At 34.9% G+C, this 19637-nt stretch overlaps 1 long non-coding RNA gene across 3 annotated transcripts; it reads left to right on the plus strand.

Moving 5' to 3' along the window:
- The first annotated feature begins 5194 nt into the window (after positions 1-5194).
- On the plus strand, positions 5195-8736 carry LOC112500853. Of its 3 annotated transcripts, none has more exons than XR_003067379.1 (4): positions 5195-5377; positions 5560-5633; positions 6504-6580; positions 8163-8736. It is a non-coding gene; the product is annotated as an uncharacterized LOC112500853 (long non-coding RNA). The 3 variants fall into 3 exon arrangements; XR_003067381.1 differs by having other exon boundaries at positions 5241-5377; positions 5545-5633; XR_003067380.1 differs by having other exon boundaries at positions 5241-5377; positions 6489-6580.
- The last annotated feature ends 10901 nt before the right edge of the window (positions 8737-19637 follow it).

Raw genomic sequence — 19637 nt, forward strand, 5'->3', positions numbered from 1 at the left:
TATCTACTTGTGTATTGAAAAGGTCAATTGTGTAGAGATTTGATCTTCTGATTCTAGCTAAGAGCTCCTTACCATCAGTAGTTCGGATGCTGCATTGGTTAGCTTTAAAACAGACTTCTAGTTTTTTATCACAGAATTGACCTATGCTAAACAAATTATGTCCAAGTCCTTCGACAAACAAAACTTTCTTAATAGTTAAATTCCCATAAATTACATCACCGTATCCAAGGATAGGTGCGTATTGATTGTTTCCAAACCTTACCGTACTTCCAAAAGATTCAACATAGCTAGCTAAGAGTTCTTTTCTACCAGTCATGTGCTTAGAACATCCGGAGTCTAAGAACCACACATGCCGGTTAACCTGCAAAAGTGAATCAATTGGGTTTTGATACCCATTTTAATTTTGGACCTTTAAGCTCATATTTTGTTGGTGGTATACTATTGGTACCAAACCAACGCTCTTTAACATGCAATTTCTTAGATAAAGCAGAAAGCGCAGAATGCATGAAATGATAAGGTTTAAACGAAGTAAAAGACTTAAGTAATTAATTCACTCTACATGGAGAACAATTATTTTTAGTATTTCTTATATCAAGCAATTCATCAACTGAATATCTTATTACAGAATTATTCAATGTCGAATTATTTAATACATATTTAGTAAATTTATTCTTCTTCTATTGAGTTGATGATTTGTCTTCTTCTTTTACTCTCCAAATAGTCTTAGACTTGATCCCCTTATCTGAAATAGGAAAAAGAAAATTATCAGCTTTAATTGGATGTCAAACTTTTTGTTTAATTTTCTTTGTAAGCTTCTTCTGTTTCCTCGAATTCTTTTTAGTTTTATTCTTTTTATAATACACATCATCGGAAATAGGTTTTTGATTAAAATTCTTTTTAAAGTCTGAAGCTAAATCGGAATCCTCAGTCATGTTGATTTTAATAATAAAATCTTCATGACTGGGTAAATTGTTCGAAAAATCAAAACGATCAATCTCATTATCTAAACAAACATCTGAATTTAAGATTTTTGAAAAATTAATTTCTTCATTAAAATTATTAATTTCTTCTGAATCRGAGGCTTCAYTCAAAGATTTTTCGCACGAAAAATATTCAGACTCAACATGTTCSRTTTTTATYTTASAATTTTGTAAATCTTCAATTTTATTTAAAAATTCTTGTTTCTGTTTATTAAATGAAAGTCTTTCTTCAGTTAAAATCTTTTCCAACTGAACCACTTGTTTTTAAAAAATTAGAGTTGGAATGTAAGGCTTTGGTTTAGTTGGTTTTGATTCAAGCTCTGCCTTTGAATAACTGTGAAAATAATCTGTTGAAAGTGCAGAGTCTTGATTATTGTAACTTTCATTAAGATTTGTATAATCAAACGGAACTTGCATTTTATCTTTTCTTTGACGATTGTAATCTTCCCGTTGTTCGACCTCATTAGAAGATTTTGTAAATTTTACCCAAAACTCGGGACCGCAATCAATATATTCAAATTTGTATAAGGTCGGGGCATAATATAAAGCTTTTCCTAAAAATTTTGGATTTTCATACCCCAAACCTTCCCGATGGTTAAAAAATCTCGCTTCAGATGGTTTGTTTAGAAAAATGGTTTGATCAGTTTTTCCTCGTTTATATAAAACTTCCTCTTTAGACTTCGGTTTTTCATTTCATAGAATTATTTGAAGTTCAAACTTACTTATTTTAACAATTTATTCTTCATTAACTAATTCTAATGATTTATAATTTACCTTTAATTTAGATAATTCGGCTTTTAAGATATTGGATTTTTCATCAAATAATTTGGTCTCAGATAACAAAGTTTTGCCCAGTCCAAGTTTCCAGCATTTTCATTAAACATTGTGATATATTTTTCTTTTTGCGTTTTTAACTCTTTTTCAAAATTGTTTGAACGCATTTTTTCTGATTTTAATTCTTGCTGGAAAGATTGGAGTTTGAGCATCATCTTATGCATCTGTTTAATGCATGATTGCTCCAATACCTCTTCATTCATTTTAGCACTCTGTTCTTCTTCTTCATCTGAAGAACAGTTATCTGATTTAGCCATTAAGCACATGTGCGCAACAGCTTCAGTTTTTTCCTCTTCATCAGTCAATTTTAACCAGTGATCATCCTCTACCATAAGCGCTTTCCCGGCATCTCTTTGTTTAAAGAGAAGAAATTTATTCTTGTAGTAGTCGGTATTTTGAGTTACCGGCTTCCTACAATTTACAGCAAAGTGGCCTAGTTTACCACAGTTATAACATTTGGTGTTTTCATCAGCCACGCCTTTGCCAAATTTTTTCTTCTCTTCCGGCTTCTTCTCATACTTCTTCTCGAACCTCTTTTCTTCATATTTCTTCTTCTCACCAAATTTATCTTTGTATTCATATTTTGAACCCGACGAGAATCTTTGGTTGTTCGAGTGTGGCTGTTTCGGGAACTTCTTCTGTAATGCTTTAGTGAGCATTGCTATGGCATGTCTAATTTCTGACATTTCAAAGTCTGAATCTAAACTGTTACTTTCTTCTTTTTTAGATTCACTTGATTGGCTAACTTCCTTCACTTGGTTTCCAGCTCTGCTCTTTACTTTCTTCTCTTTCTTCTCAGATACAAAAGCCAACGGATCAACAACTTCCTTCTCTTTCTTCTTCTTTAAATTTCGGATCTCCAAAACATCTTCCTCATTCTGCTTCAGAGTTTCATAGATTTCATGAACATCAATATCAGATAATGATTTATTGAATCTAATATGATTAGCAAACGGTTTCCACTCTGTTGAAGATTGTTGAGGAATTTAACCTTTATCTCTATTACAGTTTTAGAGATTCCGTTCTTTGTCAGATCATTAAGCAGTCTGGTAAGCCTATCATAAACATCATCAAGGCTCTCACCATCTTTAGCCTTGAATTCTTCATATGCTAATGTACAGTTAGTGATTTTCAACTGAGTTCCAACTTTAGAACCCATCATCATCTTTTCAATTTGAACCCACATGCTGTGACCAGATGCTTTATGACTGTCAATGCTGGTGTAGATGTCATTCGTCAGTGCTTGCATCATGTAGGACTTGCAAAGCACATCAACATGGGCTCTTTCTCTTTCTTAAGCTGAATATCATAATTTTTCTTTAATAACAGTCTGAGCAAGTATGCCTTGTTCTAGAATAGCATGTATCTCTCAGTAGTATATAACAGAGCCTTCCATCAGAGATTCCATAATCAGATCTCCTTCGTTCATTCTCTCTATGAAATTCAGAAATCTATCTCTCCATTGATTATAGTCTCCACGAAATAGCACTGGTGGCTTGGTATCAGTATCAATAGCCATTGTTTTCCTTGAACTCATTTTATCAGTTCGTATGATATAGGATCAACTGCAGTTCAAAATTTGTATTAAAGGATCAGTATTCAAAATATATATCTGATAAATCTCAAATAGGAATTTGCATTCATTCAAAACTTAGAAAAAATTAAACACACAAGCTTATCCGGATTAGGATTCCGGTCAAGCTCATCCGGATTAGAAGTCCGGACAACTGACAAAACTTTTCAACAAACAAAGTTATCCGGATTAGAAGTCCGGACAACAAATCGCACACTTATCAACACTTAGCCAAAAAAAATAGACAATTAAGCAAACATTATACGGATAATGCAAAATCAATATGAATAAGTCACAAAAATCAATTTTGATTAAAAATCTCAAATCGGAAGTTTTCAACACTTAGTCAAAATTCCAAAATGAAAATTGGACGCAAAAAGTCAACAAGTCAAATTCAACTAAGTCAACTAGTCAAAATACGAATAAGTCCGCTTAAAATCAATTTGATCAAAAAGTCAAAGATTTAAATCGATCACAAAGCAAAAGTCATGAACTGTTCACAAATCCGTTCAAAAAGTCAAAGTCAGAGTACGATCATTCAAAAGATTCAATCAAAGAATAAATCGCTCAACCTTAACCTGGTAAATCGCACAATAAATCGCACAACATACAAACCTGTTGAGCGAATTTCCTTAATCTGCTCAAATATCCGCACAAAGCACAAACGACTTACCAAGCGATTTATTTAAATCGCTCAACTATCTGCACAAGGGTTGATCGATTTACCTCTTAAACCGATCATGACATGACCGGTTTATTATAATCCGATCAAATCCAATTCACACAGAAAATTTACAAGTATAAACCGTACAAGCTTTAAGCGATAAACAGACTAAATCGACTAAGAGTTAAACGGACTAAAACTCAACCAAAAAGACAAATTTCACACTTTTTACCAAAATTTTGGATCAAAACATGAAAATTTATGAATTTTGAAGATCATTCAACAGTATTCGAAAACTCAAAAATCGATCAAATCAAGTTCAAAACTTGTTTAAAATAAAAAATATTGTGAATCAAACTTGTTCAAAATCAGATTTCGAATCTAGCGATGCAAATAATATTGATTAACAATCAAAATTCAACATAAAAAATGATCAAAAACAGATCCTGGACGAAGAACAAATATGAACAGATGAAGATTCAGATCGAAAATCAACTAAAATTCGTGCAAATTTGTTTAATCCTCTAATCAAAACTACTGCAGTCTGCTCTGATACCAATTGTGATTCCCAAAATCATACAAACATGATTAAGATCTTCAAGAAATAAGATGAAGAGAGAGTAGATCACCAAAAGTCTCTTGATTGATTGAGAGAGAAATTACAAGGCTTATTTCAGAATACAATTGCTAATGACTTGCTAATGACAATTACAAAGGAAACTCCTATTTATACTAAGAAAATAATAAACCTACACTATTACAAATCATGTAAAATATGAAGAACTTGAATACAACAATAACGCGCATACTCGAACCCAACAGATGCACATAAGGATCAGAAAGGAATTTCGACGTCGAAAGGAGCTCGGAGAAGATGTCCTGGCTACATTAATCTAAAAAACTTAGACTAGTCTTTTCTTTTGTATTTATCCATTCACTGTATAACCTATATTCTATGTCTACTCTCAGTGTTCTATCTTATCTATAATACTTTATAAAGCAAATTTGCTTAAAGTCTTAAAAACACTTTATTATGCACAAAATACTACCCTTTAATGCAAAGAGTCTTAGAGTCTTAAGAATGTATAACTTCCTTATGCATTTGGTACTACCCTTAAGCACGTATTCGGCTGGCCCTCTATGCTCCTCATTCCAACGCACCTTTATCCCTCTCTCTACGGCGCTCTCTCCACGCACGATTTCAAAGAAGACGATTCATTCTTCAAGAAAACGATTCAGGTGACTTACAGTGTATAAATGATGAAGCATGATTCACGCTCCTGTCACGCGATTCAAATCCCACACGATTCAGCCGATTTTGTGGAGGTGAGTTTTCTTATTTGATTTTGAGTTAGGTTAGGGTTTATTTGGTTTATTTGGTGAGTTCTCTTATTGCGTTAGGGTTTATTTCGTTTATTTAGAGGTTAGGGTTTATTTGATTTTGAGTTTTCTTACTTGATTTTGAGTTGGGTAATCTGATTTAGTTAAGTTAGGGTTTATTTGGTTAGTTTGTGTGTAGCGATTCAAGCTATTCAGGACTGACCTCAAGCGATTCAGGGCGATTCTTTGGAGGTTCTCAAAGGTAATTATTTTCCAACAGATTTCATACTTGATTTTGAGTTAGGTTATGGTATCTCTGTTTTTTTATTGCGTTTTAACAGTGATATGTTCTTTGTGTGCAACCTACTGTCTGTGATTTAGAACTCCTTTTTAACAGTGATAGTGCAACCTACTGCCTGTGATTTAGAACTCCTTTTTAACAGTGATATTTTCTTCATCGAACTCCTTTTCTTTATATTTAACAGTGATATTTTCTTCATCGAAATCTTCAAACACTCTTTGCATTTCTTTTTGGATGTTCTTACTGTACATGTGCATTAGTTGGATGTTCTCCCCCTCCCTATATATATATATATATATATATCTTAAATCTATAAACATTGGCCAAATTAGCCAAACCAAATAGACCCTAACTTACTCTTACCGAGTTTAGACTTCAAAATATTATTTTCCAACATATTTCATACTTGATTTTGAGTTAGGTTATGGTATCTCTGTTTTTTTTTTGCGTTTTAACAGTGATATGTTCTTTGTGTGCAACCTACTGTCTGTGATTTAGAACTCCTTTTTAACAGTGATAGTGCAACCTATTGCCTGTGATTTAGAACTCCTTGTATGTGTTACTATCTGACTGTGCTCTTGAGAAGTCTTAATAGGATTGCATGAATTACCAGGTTCATTGTTGATGCATTTATGCAACTAAATTAATCATCATACAGCCAAGTTAAAATGCTGCATCTAAACATAGAAAGAGAGTGTAATTGAAGATGCAAATTTTCTTATACTAATTWCTTTGATCTTGCAAATAGTTATGATGGCAAGTACTTATGATGGCAATCTTTGGACTTGACATAAAAACTTTTGTAATGGGCTCTAGAACTTGCTTTTTCAGCAAGGATAATATCAAAGGACAACATTCAAGTTAGAAAGCATAAAGGGCATGGCATATTGTTATCTGGAGTAACAGAAGTATTTCATATGGAAACTTTTCAGTTTGCTGCATTTTCATAGATAAGTTTCTTGAGAAAAATCAACATTTTGTTCACTTATTCTTTGTTGAATTTACTAATTGTCCACTATCAAATATCCCATCTATCTTTTTCTTTGGTTGAAGAATGTGTCTTATAATTGCAACTGAGAGTAAAACCGAATCCATAAACCCTAAAGCGACGTATGTATAGATCTGTTTATACAAATACATACATACTTCATTTGATTGTTTCTTAGGTACCTTATATATGTGATTGTGAGGGAAAAATGGTTTTTTAGTGACATTTCTAACTTGAGTGTTGGACTGAATGGATCATGTTGAGTTGAGCTTATGGGCCCTAGAGACTGAATATTCATTTTAGATCAAGGTTGGACCTCTGGATTCAGCTTGGCCAAGGCTCTTTTGATTTATTTTGACAATTTTTAGATACATCTTTAATTGATGGTGTGGACTCACTGGGTATAAGCTCCTTGGTCAGTGTTGGAACTCTTTCTCCTATATTCCATTCCTACTTGAACACCCGAGTGCTGCAGATCAATCTGTTTTGTGTTCTTTACTAATTTTCAAGCTTCATTTTTTAAGTGAACGTTGAGAAGGCTGAGTTGAATATGTGCAAGTTTAACATGATCTGCCCACCATTTAAAGATTAGCAGAAGGGGAAAAAAAATACACATACAGTAGACTAGACGGTAGACACTTCTCAAGTACTACATTATGATGTGCTTGGGACGACCTTTGTTTAAAAGATAGAGGCCATAAATGATGTTAAGTGACAAGAACTCACCAGCTTGGTAGCTCTGCTGATAAAGCTACATGTATTATGTGATGACAATGATTGTTTTCCCTTCTAACATTAGTAAAAATGCTCAACCTTAAGTAACTAGGATGATAATGGAACGAGCTCAACGGCATTTGGATGTAGGTAAAGGAATGGCATGTATCCAAATGAATCAATGTTTAGGTAGCATGTTATCTTCCAGTGTTGCATGATCAATGCAATAGAATGATATATGCTCATGGTAGCTTGACAGTACTGACATACTAGAAGTGATCAATTCTATTTTGTGGAGTTGGTTTTCAGTTAAATGAAAGTGTTTATATACATTCTCATCATATCGACTAAATGAAAGGTTTTAGTCATTTATTAGACTATCATTATCGTATAATTGGCAATTAAGCAGAACTAACAAAAGCATTCTGGTAGAAGAAGTTACAAACCTAACACTTCCCATTTAAGAGACAAGGGACATAAAAGGGGATGATAATTTCCAGTATGAGCTGGGTATGTTTGATTGCATCAATTGACAGTTTTGATGTGACCGAAACATATAACGATGGCAATAATAGAGAAGGTTTGATAATCTTGTTAGTTAATATAAAATTCATTTCTCTTGTCCAGAAATCTTCTATTTTATTGTTTTTCTGGCATGCTTCTTTGTTATTTGACTCATTTCTCATCTCTAACATGAGGATATAAATGCTCCTTTCATGGAACTTTTTCATTTGTCAATATATCATTTTACACCAGCTAATTAATGTGATTTGATGTGAACTTTTCAGGTAAAAGTGTTCACACAGCCACATTACTTGCATAGAGAACTGTGAGGTACCAAATATCAGTGTGGTGGGACATAGAGAACTGTCAGGTACCGAAAGGTTGTGAACCTCATTCGATCGCTCAGAATATAAGTTCTGCTTTGGTTGTTATGAATTACTGTGGGCCAGTATCGATTTCTGCCTACGGCGACACCAATCGGATCCCGGCCTCCGTACAGCAAGGTCTCAACAGTACCGGCATCACCTTGAATCATGTGCCCGCTGGTATATACATATAATTTTACATCTATCGCACCATATATGGCATAAGTATATAAAAGCAGAGTCTTTTTTGATGTTGAACTGAAAGCGATGAATGTGCTTTTTGTGCTTTGAGTGATTGATTTTGGCAAAGGACTATTACTTCAAAAAAAGACTTACATATGTGGTTGGTGCACCCCAATCTGTCTGTATAATTAAGATGGAGTAATTTTTGTTAGTTACATATTTAGGGAATGGTAGAGGAGTAGGCAAGGAGAGTTGATCTGGTTTGTTTTAGTACTGCTTATTTATTTATTCAGCTAAATGCTATCTTTATGTATTAAGCTAAATGCTATCTTGTGTTTTAATCCGAATTTCACTATTTCGATGTAATTTTTTTAGGATTTTTGATTTATTCCAAATGATTTTTTATGTTTTTGGTTGATTTTGAAGAATTCTTAGATAGGTCTGTGCCTGCTATAGACCAAATTTTGAAGCTTTATTATTATAGTTCGAATGACACCAAACCATTGGTTTTGCCATATCTCATGTCTTATAACAGTATTTGTCATTTTTTTCATTGCATTACCATCAACGCTAGATCATCGCTTCACCATCAACGTTAGATTATTGCTTCACCATCGACCACTATATCTACATGCATTGGTTCCTTTGCCGTATTGTCACTACAACAAAAAAGGTTTTATACGACACTTTTTTGGGACACTTTTCAAGATCCGTCCTTTAAAATGGTTAATATGACACATTATTTTGGGAGTCCTATTTGATTTAATTTAATATGACACTTTTTAATGTCATATTATTTTAGAGTCTAATATGACACTATTTAAGTGCTATATCATTTAAAAGTCTAATAGGACACTTTAAAGTATCATATTATTTTAGAAACTAATAGGACATTTTAAAGTGTTGTGTTATTTTTAAAAGTTAATAAAATATTTTTGATTGTTGTATTAATGTTTAAAGCTAATAGGACACTTAAAAGTGTCTTATTAAAGATTAAAATAATATAAATAACATCAAATTGACAAAGAACTTGACCAAGAAGATTGTCATGTCATCATTTGATTTTTGTGACATTTTATGTTCAACTTTCAAGAAATGAAGGCGTTGCCAAAACTGGTTTTGGTATACCATGAACTCCCAATTCTCTCTTTGTCTTTTGCTGCAATTACGAAATGTGGGAACTTTTCATATTCTTATCTTTCTGTTCATTGTGTATTTTTATAAATTGATTTAAACAAGTCCCGAGTATAGGTTATATTGTTGTTTAACAATCCTTGGCCGGTGAAAACAATGTTGTTTACTGTAAATTATGGTGGATAGGTTTTAACATATTGAATTCTAAACTTTGTTCGATCGATTGCAATTGGAACAATAACTCTTATTCATTCAAATGTATTAATATGTAAAAAAATTAAGAGTAAATCATATCATTCAAAAAGTCTTCTCTCGTGAAAACACGAAAAGCCTCAAAATCGTTTACATTTACGACTCCCGCCGCATTGCGCGGGTACACAACTAGTATTTTATAAGTTTTAGACATGTACTGAACAACCTGTAATATTTATATTTGAAATTAATATAAGTATTTTTGTTCCTCACTGAAAAAGATCTCTGAAAAGAGTAATAGGAACACAAGTCTATGAGTTCTATTGCTACTCTTACATTCAATGACAATCTATAAGGCAGTGAACATGCTTTCAGTTTCAGTTTTTCTTCTTGTACTTTCTCTTAATCTTTTAACTTAAGAAAATCTACTAAGTAAAGACTGAGTCACTGAAAAAGGTCCCAAAACAGTTAAAAGGGACATGTACTTTATATGTAACTTTTCCTTACTGTTATTTGATAAGGAAAATTTCTTTATGTTGCTTTGTTATCATCAAATAAGGGGAGATTGTTGATCATCTCTCTCAATGATTTGATGATAATCCCTCTTACTTTACACGAAGTATTATTGTATCTGTCTTTCAGTTCCAATAATCTTCACTGAGTATATTCAATGATTGTTGAAAACATGTAATGTAAGTCCATCAGCGACAACGATACTTTAAGAAGACAAAACTCACATCAAAGAACATTTAGCTAAAGTCGAAGACTGAAACTGAATATTAGAGACTGACGAGTTCTTGATGTGAAGCGGTATTCAGTGATTACAATCTGGTCTACATATGTGTGAAGACTACCCAAGCCTCAGCGAATGCTGAAGAGATTTTCAGGGTTATTCTATCATTCAACGATCAAAAGAAGGTTGTTGAGCAAGATTGTTTTTGTCTTGTACTTCCACACACAAAGGACAAACCCATACCCTTTCTAGAGTATAGTACGATACAGAGCCGATAAGTGGACTCTACTACCCACCAACACCATGAAAGGATGTCTTCTCATGAATAGACTTTTGTACTATTCACTATAGCAAATGACAAGTCTTTCTCTAAAGGCTTGACGTATGTTCAAACCCTACTGCATTGCATTAAATGTGCATTTAATGCAATGGGTATAAATAGATGTGTTCTATCTCCATGCAGAGATACTTTTACTCTTGAACCCTAACTCTTACGCTTATACGTGAAAGAACACACATCTAAGAACACAATACACTTATTTTCAAAAGCAAGTTAGAATTCCTTTAAGTATTCTAAATAGTTCTTACCCAAAAAGAACTTACTTTCTTCTATGTGTTAAACATCAAATCATTCTTCTTTGCTAAGAAATTGTGTGCAACTTTGATTGTTTAGATAGGTTATCTTTACTTTATCTTTTCCTCAAACAATCTTGTAAAATATGTATTGATCCTTCTTTGTTAATATATATTTTAAATTTGAAAAGTTTACTGTGTTTGTATTCATCCCCCCCCATAAACTGTTTATACACATCTTGTAGACCCTAACGGGAGCAACACATATAAAATACATATAGCAACTAGAAAAGATTTGCTACAAGAAATAAGGTAAGAAATATGCTCTTCACTTGTTAACATGGGTCTTTCTCTTAGATAGAAAGTAGAGAGAAGTAACTTATTGGGTAAGTTCTTAGTGAGGATGTTAGGATCCAAGCGCTTACCACTACGCCAAAAGCAATTGCTGGTGGAGAAGGCGCAACTTATTTCATTATAGCATAGCAGCCATCGCCACGTTTCGATTTAGGAAGATGCTGGTCCATGACCCAACAATCCCCCCCAACATCTGCCAGCATTAACAAGATCTTCGCTAGAATTCAATGGCTGCACAGCATGCCTTTCGCATTATTATGCACACCATGGGATTCGAACCCGTGACCTGCTCTAATACCACATGTTAGGATCCAAGCGCTTACCACTACGCCAAAAGCAATTGCTGGTGGCGAAGGCGCAACGTATTTCCTTATAGCGTAGCAGCCAGCACCACGTTTCGATTTAGGAAGATGCTGGTCCATGACCCAACAGAGGAATATGATAACTAAGAGGAGAACCATTCAACTATTTATACCCATTGCATTAAACGAAATTAAGAAGTTATAGGGCACGTGGCAAACTTTTAGAGGTAAGCTTATCTTTTGCTACAATATACAGTCCTTTTGGCTATATATGAGTAGTCCTCTATCATAAAGTAGGTAAGCACATTTGTGTGTAAAGGACAAGACAAAAATAATTTTGCTCGACAAGATTTCTTTGATTGTTGTACACTGGAATGACGCTGAAAGGTCTCATCAGTGTTTGATATATCTTGTGCAGGCTTCACATATTTGTAGACAAGCTTGTTATCATTGAACACCGCTTCAGATCACGAACTTGCTGGTCTTTAATCTTCAGTTTTAGTCTTCGACATCACTGAAGGATATGTGGTATGAGTTTTGTATTGTTGAAGTATATTGGTTTCTAAATGAAATACAATACATTTTCAGCGATCACCGAACAGACTCAGTGAAGATTGCTGAAACTGAATAACAAAATAATACACTTCGATAGATAAAAGTATCATTATTAAATAATTGAGAGAGAGGAACAACAATCTCCCCTTGTTTGATGATGATAAAGCAACATAAATAAATTGCTTAAGTTACAATCGTAAGGAAAAGGTTAATGTAAAATACTTGTCCCTTTAACTGTTTTGGGATCTTTTTCAGTAATACAGTTTATTTATGAGAATTTACTTAAAGATGTAAAGGATTACAAATTCAAGGATAAACTGACATAATAATGATAACTGAAATTGAAAGCTTATTCACTGGATAGAAAGTTATCTGTCAATGTAAGAGTACTGAAACTCATAAATACTTGTCCTATTTACTCTTTTCAAGGATCTTTTTCAGTGAACTGGTGATTTCATTGAATATTAAACAATGGAAAATATTACAAGTCTTTCATCAGTACTGGTAGACCTATTACATATAGGTTATGTACTGAAATAGAGAAAAGAAAATAAGATTTAAAAAAAGAAAAGACGTCGAATATAAGTCACTGAAGTTGATATAACCAGGTACATCTTCCCCAAGATTCTTGCGTCTCAGCATCTCCTTTCTGATTTTGCGTTCCATCAATTCTCCAAAGATATCATTATCTAGCCAAGTCCTAAGATAATACAAATAATCTATCGAATAGAGGTGGAACTCATATACTTGCTGGAGCATGTATTCACTGTCATAGTCAATGAATATGAGTCCATACTCAGGTTTCATGTATAAAGTGTTGATATGTAGGGATCCTTCGTTGGTAGTGTCAGGTTCAACTTTGAGAGATCCAACTTCTTTCGATCCTTCGGAATTTCATCCAAAGAGAATCTAGGCTCATGTTCATTCTTATGGGATGGTCCATCTTCAGGATCTGAAAAGTGTTTTCTTCTAGAGGGAGGTTTCTTTGGTAGAGGAGAGACTTCGATGTTCTTGGACACCTTGTTGAATAAATTGTTCAGAATTTCTTCAATCAACGAATTATGCTTTGACTTTGATCACTGTATAGCCTATCAAATCTCGAGCCATTCGGCGAAGCCATATTGCCCGAGGTAGGAAGTGTACTCGGTGACAACATCTTGGTTCTCTCTAAAGATGACTAATGAGATAAGGATTCCACCATCCTTCATACCATCTGCTGATGGTGACGTTTGAGATGTTATGGGGACTTATCCTTTTCTTGATCCTTTAATTACACCACTTTAGGTTTCGTTCTTTCAGCGTTAGCACCCATTGATGTTCTCGTCTAGCTTGTGACAAAAGTTAGGCCTGAGCTTTGACTGGATCCTTCTTCTTGAGTTTCCCTTTGGCCAGAGCTTGGATAACTAGAGACTTGGCCAACTCTATACTATCCTTCATTTGTTGACGTTGTATGTGTGTGTCCCAATATCAAACAACAATTGAAGACCAACTCATAGAATAGATTGAGGGATGAATAAGAACATGAATTTGATCAACAAGCCAGATTCTATTGTTCATGAAAGTTGTAAACTACAATTCTTTCAATCTTACTATACGCCTCTCATTAGGAATTACAGAATGAACAACTTGCTAATATTAGCCCATGTCACCTATTTATAGGTGACATTTACATTGTAAAGTCCAATGCCTTTAAGCCCAATTATATGATATTGCAATATGATACAAAGTAATTGCCTTTATAAAAATTTCATAATATTTAGGACTATTTTGGTCCTAACAGTATGCTCACCTCTTCTTCGGCTTTCAAGGCTTCTTCTCGTTCAACATCTATGAGGGAGTTGAACTTGCCACAACCAGAGGTACGAAGAGGTATTTGTACTCTGGTTTGGTTGAGCTAACTACTTAGTTAAATCATCCTTTGGTCTTTAACAACTTCAGATGTTGGAATATCAACTACCCTTTCATCTGGAGGACCACAAGTGTTTGTTGGTGCAGTGAGTAGAAGAGTAGAGGGCACAGATTCTGGAGAAAAGGGCACGAACCTGGAGCATTGAGCAACCTCTGTCGGATTGATTTCTTTGAAGAGGATGGAAAGGTTTCCTTATTCATCCACTCCCTTGTTCTTGGAGGAGGAGTGTTGGTTCTTTGAGGTTCTCTCTCCCTGGGAAGCTGGTTCCCTAAGGGAGACACCTTTCTGAGCTGTTCTTGGATGGTACTGAATGGTGAAGTCATTATCATTGTTGTCTTCATCATCATCGTCATCTCCAAGGTCTTGTCCATCATCAGGGATCTGAGGTTCTTCATCCTCATCTTCCTCTTCATCATCATCTCCATCTTCACCAACATCTTCCAATGTAGAGTTGGAGGAAAGGTCTTCATGAGTAGCGGAAGCTATCACGGCATCATCATCATCATCATCATCCTCAGCTTCATCAGTTGTGATGGCATCCTCAATGGCAGGGATAACATCTGCATGAGGGAAAATAGCAAGGGCTTCATTAGCAGCAGCAACATTCATATTCTCCATGGCAATTTTCTCACTTTTGTCTTTCTCCCCGTCTTTGTCATGATCAACACACGAGATGAGATCATTAAGACTTGAGGAGATGTCTTCAACTTGTTTAAGTTAGATAGAGCCTCATCTGCGGTAGATTGAAGTCGGCCACCCGGTCCAATTGCTGATGGTCAGATTCAGGGACAGGGACCGGGGCCGGTTGCTGCAGGAGCTGAAAGATTTGATGAACCAGCTTACCATTCCTGGTCTGGTGAGTTGATCCTGGATTTCTTTGGCTTTGCTGGCTTGAGCAGCGACTGCCTCAGTGTTGGCTCTAACTTTATATTGCACCGTTATCAACATATCCTTTACTTCATAGACCTCATCTTTGACAGTAGAGAGGCCATGAGTAAGGTCTTCCTTTACGGGCATTGCCTTGTGAACCTCGTCCATTTTGTCAAGGACCTAGCCATAGCGGGTAGAAGAAGCTTGATGTTCTGAGCCATGTCATAGACATTAGTGTCCATGGCTGTGGGTTCAGTTCCAGAAAGAACCTATAAAAATAGGAGAAACTTGAGCATAATAGAGCTTTCAGTTAGTATAAAAGAAATAAGTGTATGGTAAGAGAGTACCTGAGGGGTCCTCGGTGTCATCTAAAGGATTGACACTGGTATATGAACATGTGCCTTTCTGATGAGAGACAACAAGTATCTGAGGTACCTCGAGAGGAGCAACCTCAGGTCCTGTGGTGAGTGGTTCACCACCAATGGGAACAACCATTAATGGATCATCAGCACGAGTGATAGAGACCAAGGGAGAGGGATAAGAAACAATGGTTGAGAAGGTATGTGGGTGTTCAGCAGTGGCAGTGCTGATATTGACACGTTCATTGATTTGGGTCACTGAAGTGGTTGGGAGAGTAGCCACATGTACGACTGTGTCTAAATAGAGCACTGAAGAGCTTGGGAGGGGTAAAGAGTGTGACTTGAAGGTAAGGCTATCTTTAATAGCTGAGACCTTTTGAGAGGTACGTGTTAGGAGTGTGGTTTACCCCTTTTTGGATTTTCTGGCCCTAATTGAAGGAACAAGATTGGCTTCAAATTGTTTTCTCTTAGATGATAAGATAGTGGTGGTAGGGATAGACTGAGCGGGCTTGTTCTAGTCATAACCACCATTTGAAGAGAAGAAGAAGAAGAAGAAGAAGAAGAAGAAGAAGAAGAAGAAGGTAGGGAAGAGGAGCCATTGGCAATCTCCATCATAAGAATGAAGAGACCAATGTTTGTCGGCTTAGATTTGTGGTCTAAAATCCTGGACCCAAGCCGACAGATGGGCATATTACCTTCAGTGGGGTAGTTGTTGTCGAATATCTTTACAAGAACACTGCTGAGGAAATGAGTGTCGAGCTCCACCTTCTCACGCTGGCGCTTCTTCAGCTTTAGCACCAGGTCGTCGAAGATCAACTAAGATAGTTGACTTTGAGCTACCTGATCACTGAGACGCCTATGTTTAGTGCGACGCGCGAGGTTTTGACCTTCTGTCTTCGCGCCCATGCACTGGATGAAGTATGAGAAGAGCTACTACCACACACATACATGCAGTTCTTCTCTATTTATGTCAACGACTTGTAAGGCACACTGGAATTCTTCTTCAGTGGCCAATATCGTCTGAGGTCTTGATGATGAAGTCAGTGTCTGGCTTCTTGGCAAATGGTAATGTCCTTGGGAAATGAAGGGCAGCCCTAATGGTTGGAACACCAAAGGTGACAGTCATCTGATTGAAGATAAAAACGATATTTTCAACCTTGTCCCCAGCCTTGTCCTTTTTTTTCTTGTCTTCAGCAGTGAACAATGGACTGCTAGAGAAATTTCTTGACCATGATCGACTCGAAGGTAAGGGCGTGCCTAGCATAGAGTTTTTTAGGGAATCTGGCTGCATCTGCGAACTGTGCCTTATTTGCAGGTATCTTGAGCAAACCAATGTGGTTTTTTGGTTTGAAGGAGATTTCGTTCGTTGAGAAGTTTACATTCTTTGCAGCCATTTCTGTTTAAAAGAGAAAAACAGAAGATAAGAAGATGCATAGATTCATGTTAGAAATGAATTTTAGGTTAAAGTTTTGAAAGAAAAAACTTCATTTGAAAGATTCATAAGAAGATTAGGGTTTTTCAAGTAGATTAGGCTTAGAAAATTAGGTTAAAATCAAGAATAAGAATGATTCTTTAACCTGTTTGTTTGTATTTAAGAGAAGGAAGAAAGTTCTTAAATATCAAATAAGGTTTCGAAGAAAAAAACAACCAAATTAAAGGATTACCAGCCTGTTTTGTTTAGACAGAAAGAAAAATGGCTTGAAGTTTAAGGGAGTTCTTTGAGTTCTTGTTTGTAGAAATCTTGGAGAGTAAGAATCTAGAGGGAATTTGGGTTAGCACAAAGAAAAATATGAGAGAGTATCTCATGTATTTATAGATGGGATGAGAGAGAAAGAATAGAGAGGGAAAAACCACTCTTAGAAAAGATGTGCAATGATAAAAAAACTTTCCACATCATCACCTTGTGATTGGGTGGAATAGCAATGGGCCGTATATGTCAGAAGGAAACGCGCATATCAAGATCCATTTAAATTAAAAGATTAATGATGTCATAACAATATGACCGTTCATTATCATTTTTCTTTAAAAAGATCACTGAATAATAAAAGAGTTCAGTGATGGTTTTAAGTCTTTTAAAACAAAGGATCTCAGAATAAGAAAGATTCAGTGATAGTTTTAAGACAAGATACGTCTTATAAGTAAGATATATTTTTGAAGGATTTAGAGATAGAAAGAGAATCATTGAGTCATTTCACCTTTAAAACATTTTAATCATTTAATAAGGAAATATTCACCGATTGTTTTGTTTTAAGAAAAGACAAGTAGATATACCATAGAGATATACTTACTAAAGAGTTCAGGGATAGAAGAAACAATGAAACATCTCTTTTTAAACATTTAGATCACTAAATAAGAAAAGATTCAGTGATGGTTTTAAGATTTTAGAAAAAAAGATAACTATACATACCTAAGAGAGAGATACATTTACTCAAGAGTTCATTGATAAAATAAGAACACCGAATCATTTCACTTATGTATCACTAAGTATTACCTAAAGCTGAAGGAATTAATTCTCAGCGTTCAACATTCCAAGTTTGCTGATTAAGATGTTAAATATTGTCTCATCAAGAGGCTTTGTAAAATGGTCAGCAAGTTGGTACTTAGTGGGTACAAAGTGAAGTTCAATATCACCATTTATAACATGATCTCTGATAAAATGATATATGATCTCAATATGTTTGGTCTTGGAGTGAAGAACATGGTTGTTTGCAATTGGAATGGCACTTGTGCTATCAAGAGTCGTGTGAAAGCTGATAAGTTGGAAAGGTCGTATTTACTTGAAGGCTTAACCAATGAGATCTACAATAGTATTGATAGTCAGAAGACGGCTAAAGGCATGCGGGATCAGATATGTAAGCACATAATGGGTACAAAGATTGGAGCTCAGATCAAGGTAACCAACTGTATCACAAGTTATGAGGATTTTAAAGCCAAGAAAGGAGAAAGTTTGGAATTTACTTATGGTAGATATTGTTCTTTACTGAATGAACTAAGAAAGAATAGGATAATGAAGACTAATATTGAGAATAATGTCAAGAATAGTGGAAGAGGTTTGCCACTAATATCATTTAGAATAAAATTTTATCTAAACTGGATATTCATGTGGTATATGAAAACATCAAGAAAAAACCAAGAAGAGGTTTCAGAGATTTAGGAAGCTTAAAAGTAGAATGTAAAGCAAACTTCAGACCTATTGGCTTTGTTTCAGAAAAGGAGCGTAGATATTCGTCTAGGGGCTCAAGACATGATAAGAGTAAGTCGTCAGGTGGTGAGATAGATGAAAGTGAATCTAATTTGTAATTAAAGGAATTGAAGCAAGCGATGATTCTTTTAACATAGGATTGTTAGAAGAAATTCTATAAGAAGTCGTCCTCTAACAAGCATAGATATTCTTCAAAATCAAAGAAGTTTGATGGCGAGAATTTTGATGGGAAGAAGTAAGAGAGTAAAAAGTTTTATCGAAAAAAGTATGAAGAAAAGAAGTCTGAGGAGAAAGTTGTAGAGGAGGTTTTGAAGTGTTACAACTGTGGGAAGGTTGGGCATTTTGCTAAAGATTGTCGAAAGCTAGTGATCAGGAACTCAGATTATTATAAGAACAAGATGTTATTAGCCAAGAAGAATGAAGCATATAAGGCTTTGATGGCTGAAGACGGTCACTGGTTGAACCTCTTGGAAGATGATGCAGAGGTTGATGCTCGAGCCAACATATGATTCATGGCCAAACAAAAAGAGGTGTATGTTTCAGATGATGATGATCGTGGATCCTACTACTCTGAATCAACATTTGAGGTAAATTTTAATCCTTTTAATGAATTTGAGAAACAAATGAATAACATGATGCTCATAATTCAGGATTTTGAGGATAAATTGAAAAAGGAGAAAAGGTGGTTATTTCTTGGGAAACTAAATTGAAAAAGAATTATGATATTGTTTTGTGTATTTCAAAAGAGAATGCTCAAAATCTGAGTTTTATTACTTCTCTAGAAGATGAGAAACGGATTATTAAAGATGAAAATGACAGTCTTCTAAACCAGATATTTGAATTAAAAGAAAAGCTTATCATTTCTGAAAGCGAGAGTGGTGAAGAATTGTTTGTTGACACGGACAAAGTCAGGGAAAACCTCTGAAATTATAATTTTTATGTCCATTTCGTGTTTTTGGTCTCATTTAACATATAATAATAGTAAAATACTTCTATCTATATGAAATATGGAACGGAACCCCTTGAAT

Source organism: Cynara cardunculus (assembly GCF_001531365.2).
Source record: "Cynara cardunculus var. scolymus isolate 2C chromosome LG 17, CcrdV1, whole genome shotgun sequence".
Lineage (NCBI taxonomy): Eukaryota > Viridiplantae > Streptophyta > Magnoliopsida > Asterales > Asteraceae > Cynara > Cynara cardunculus.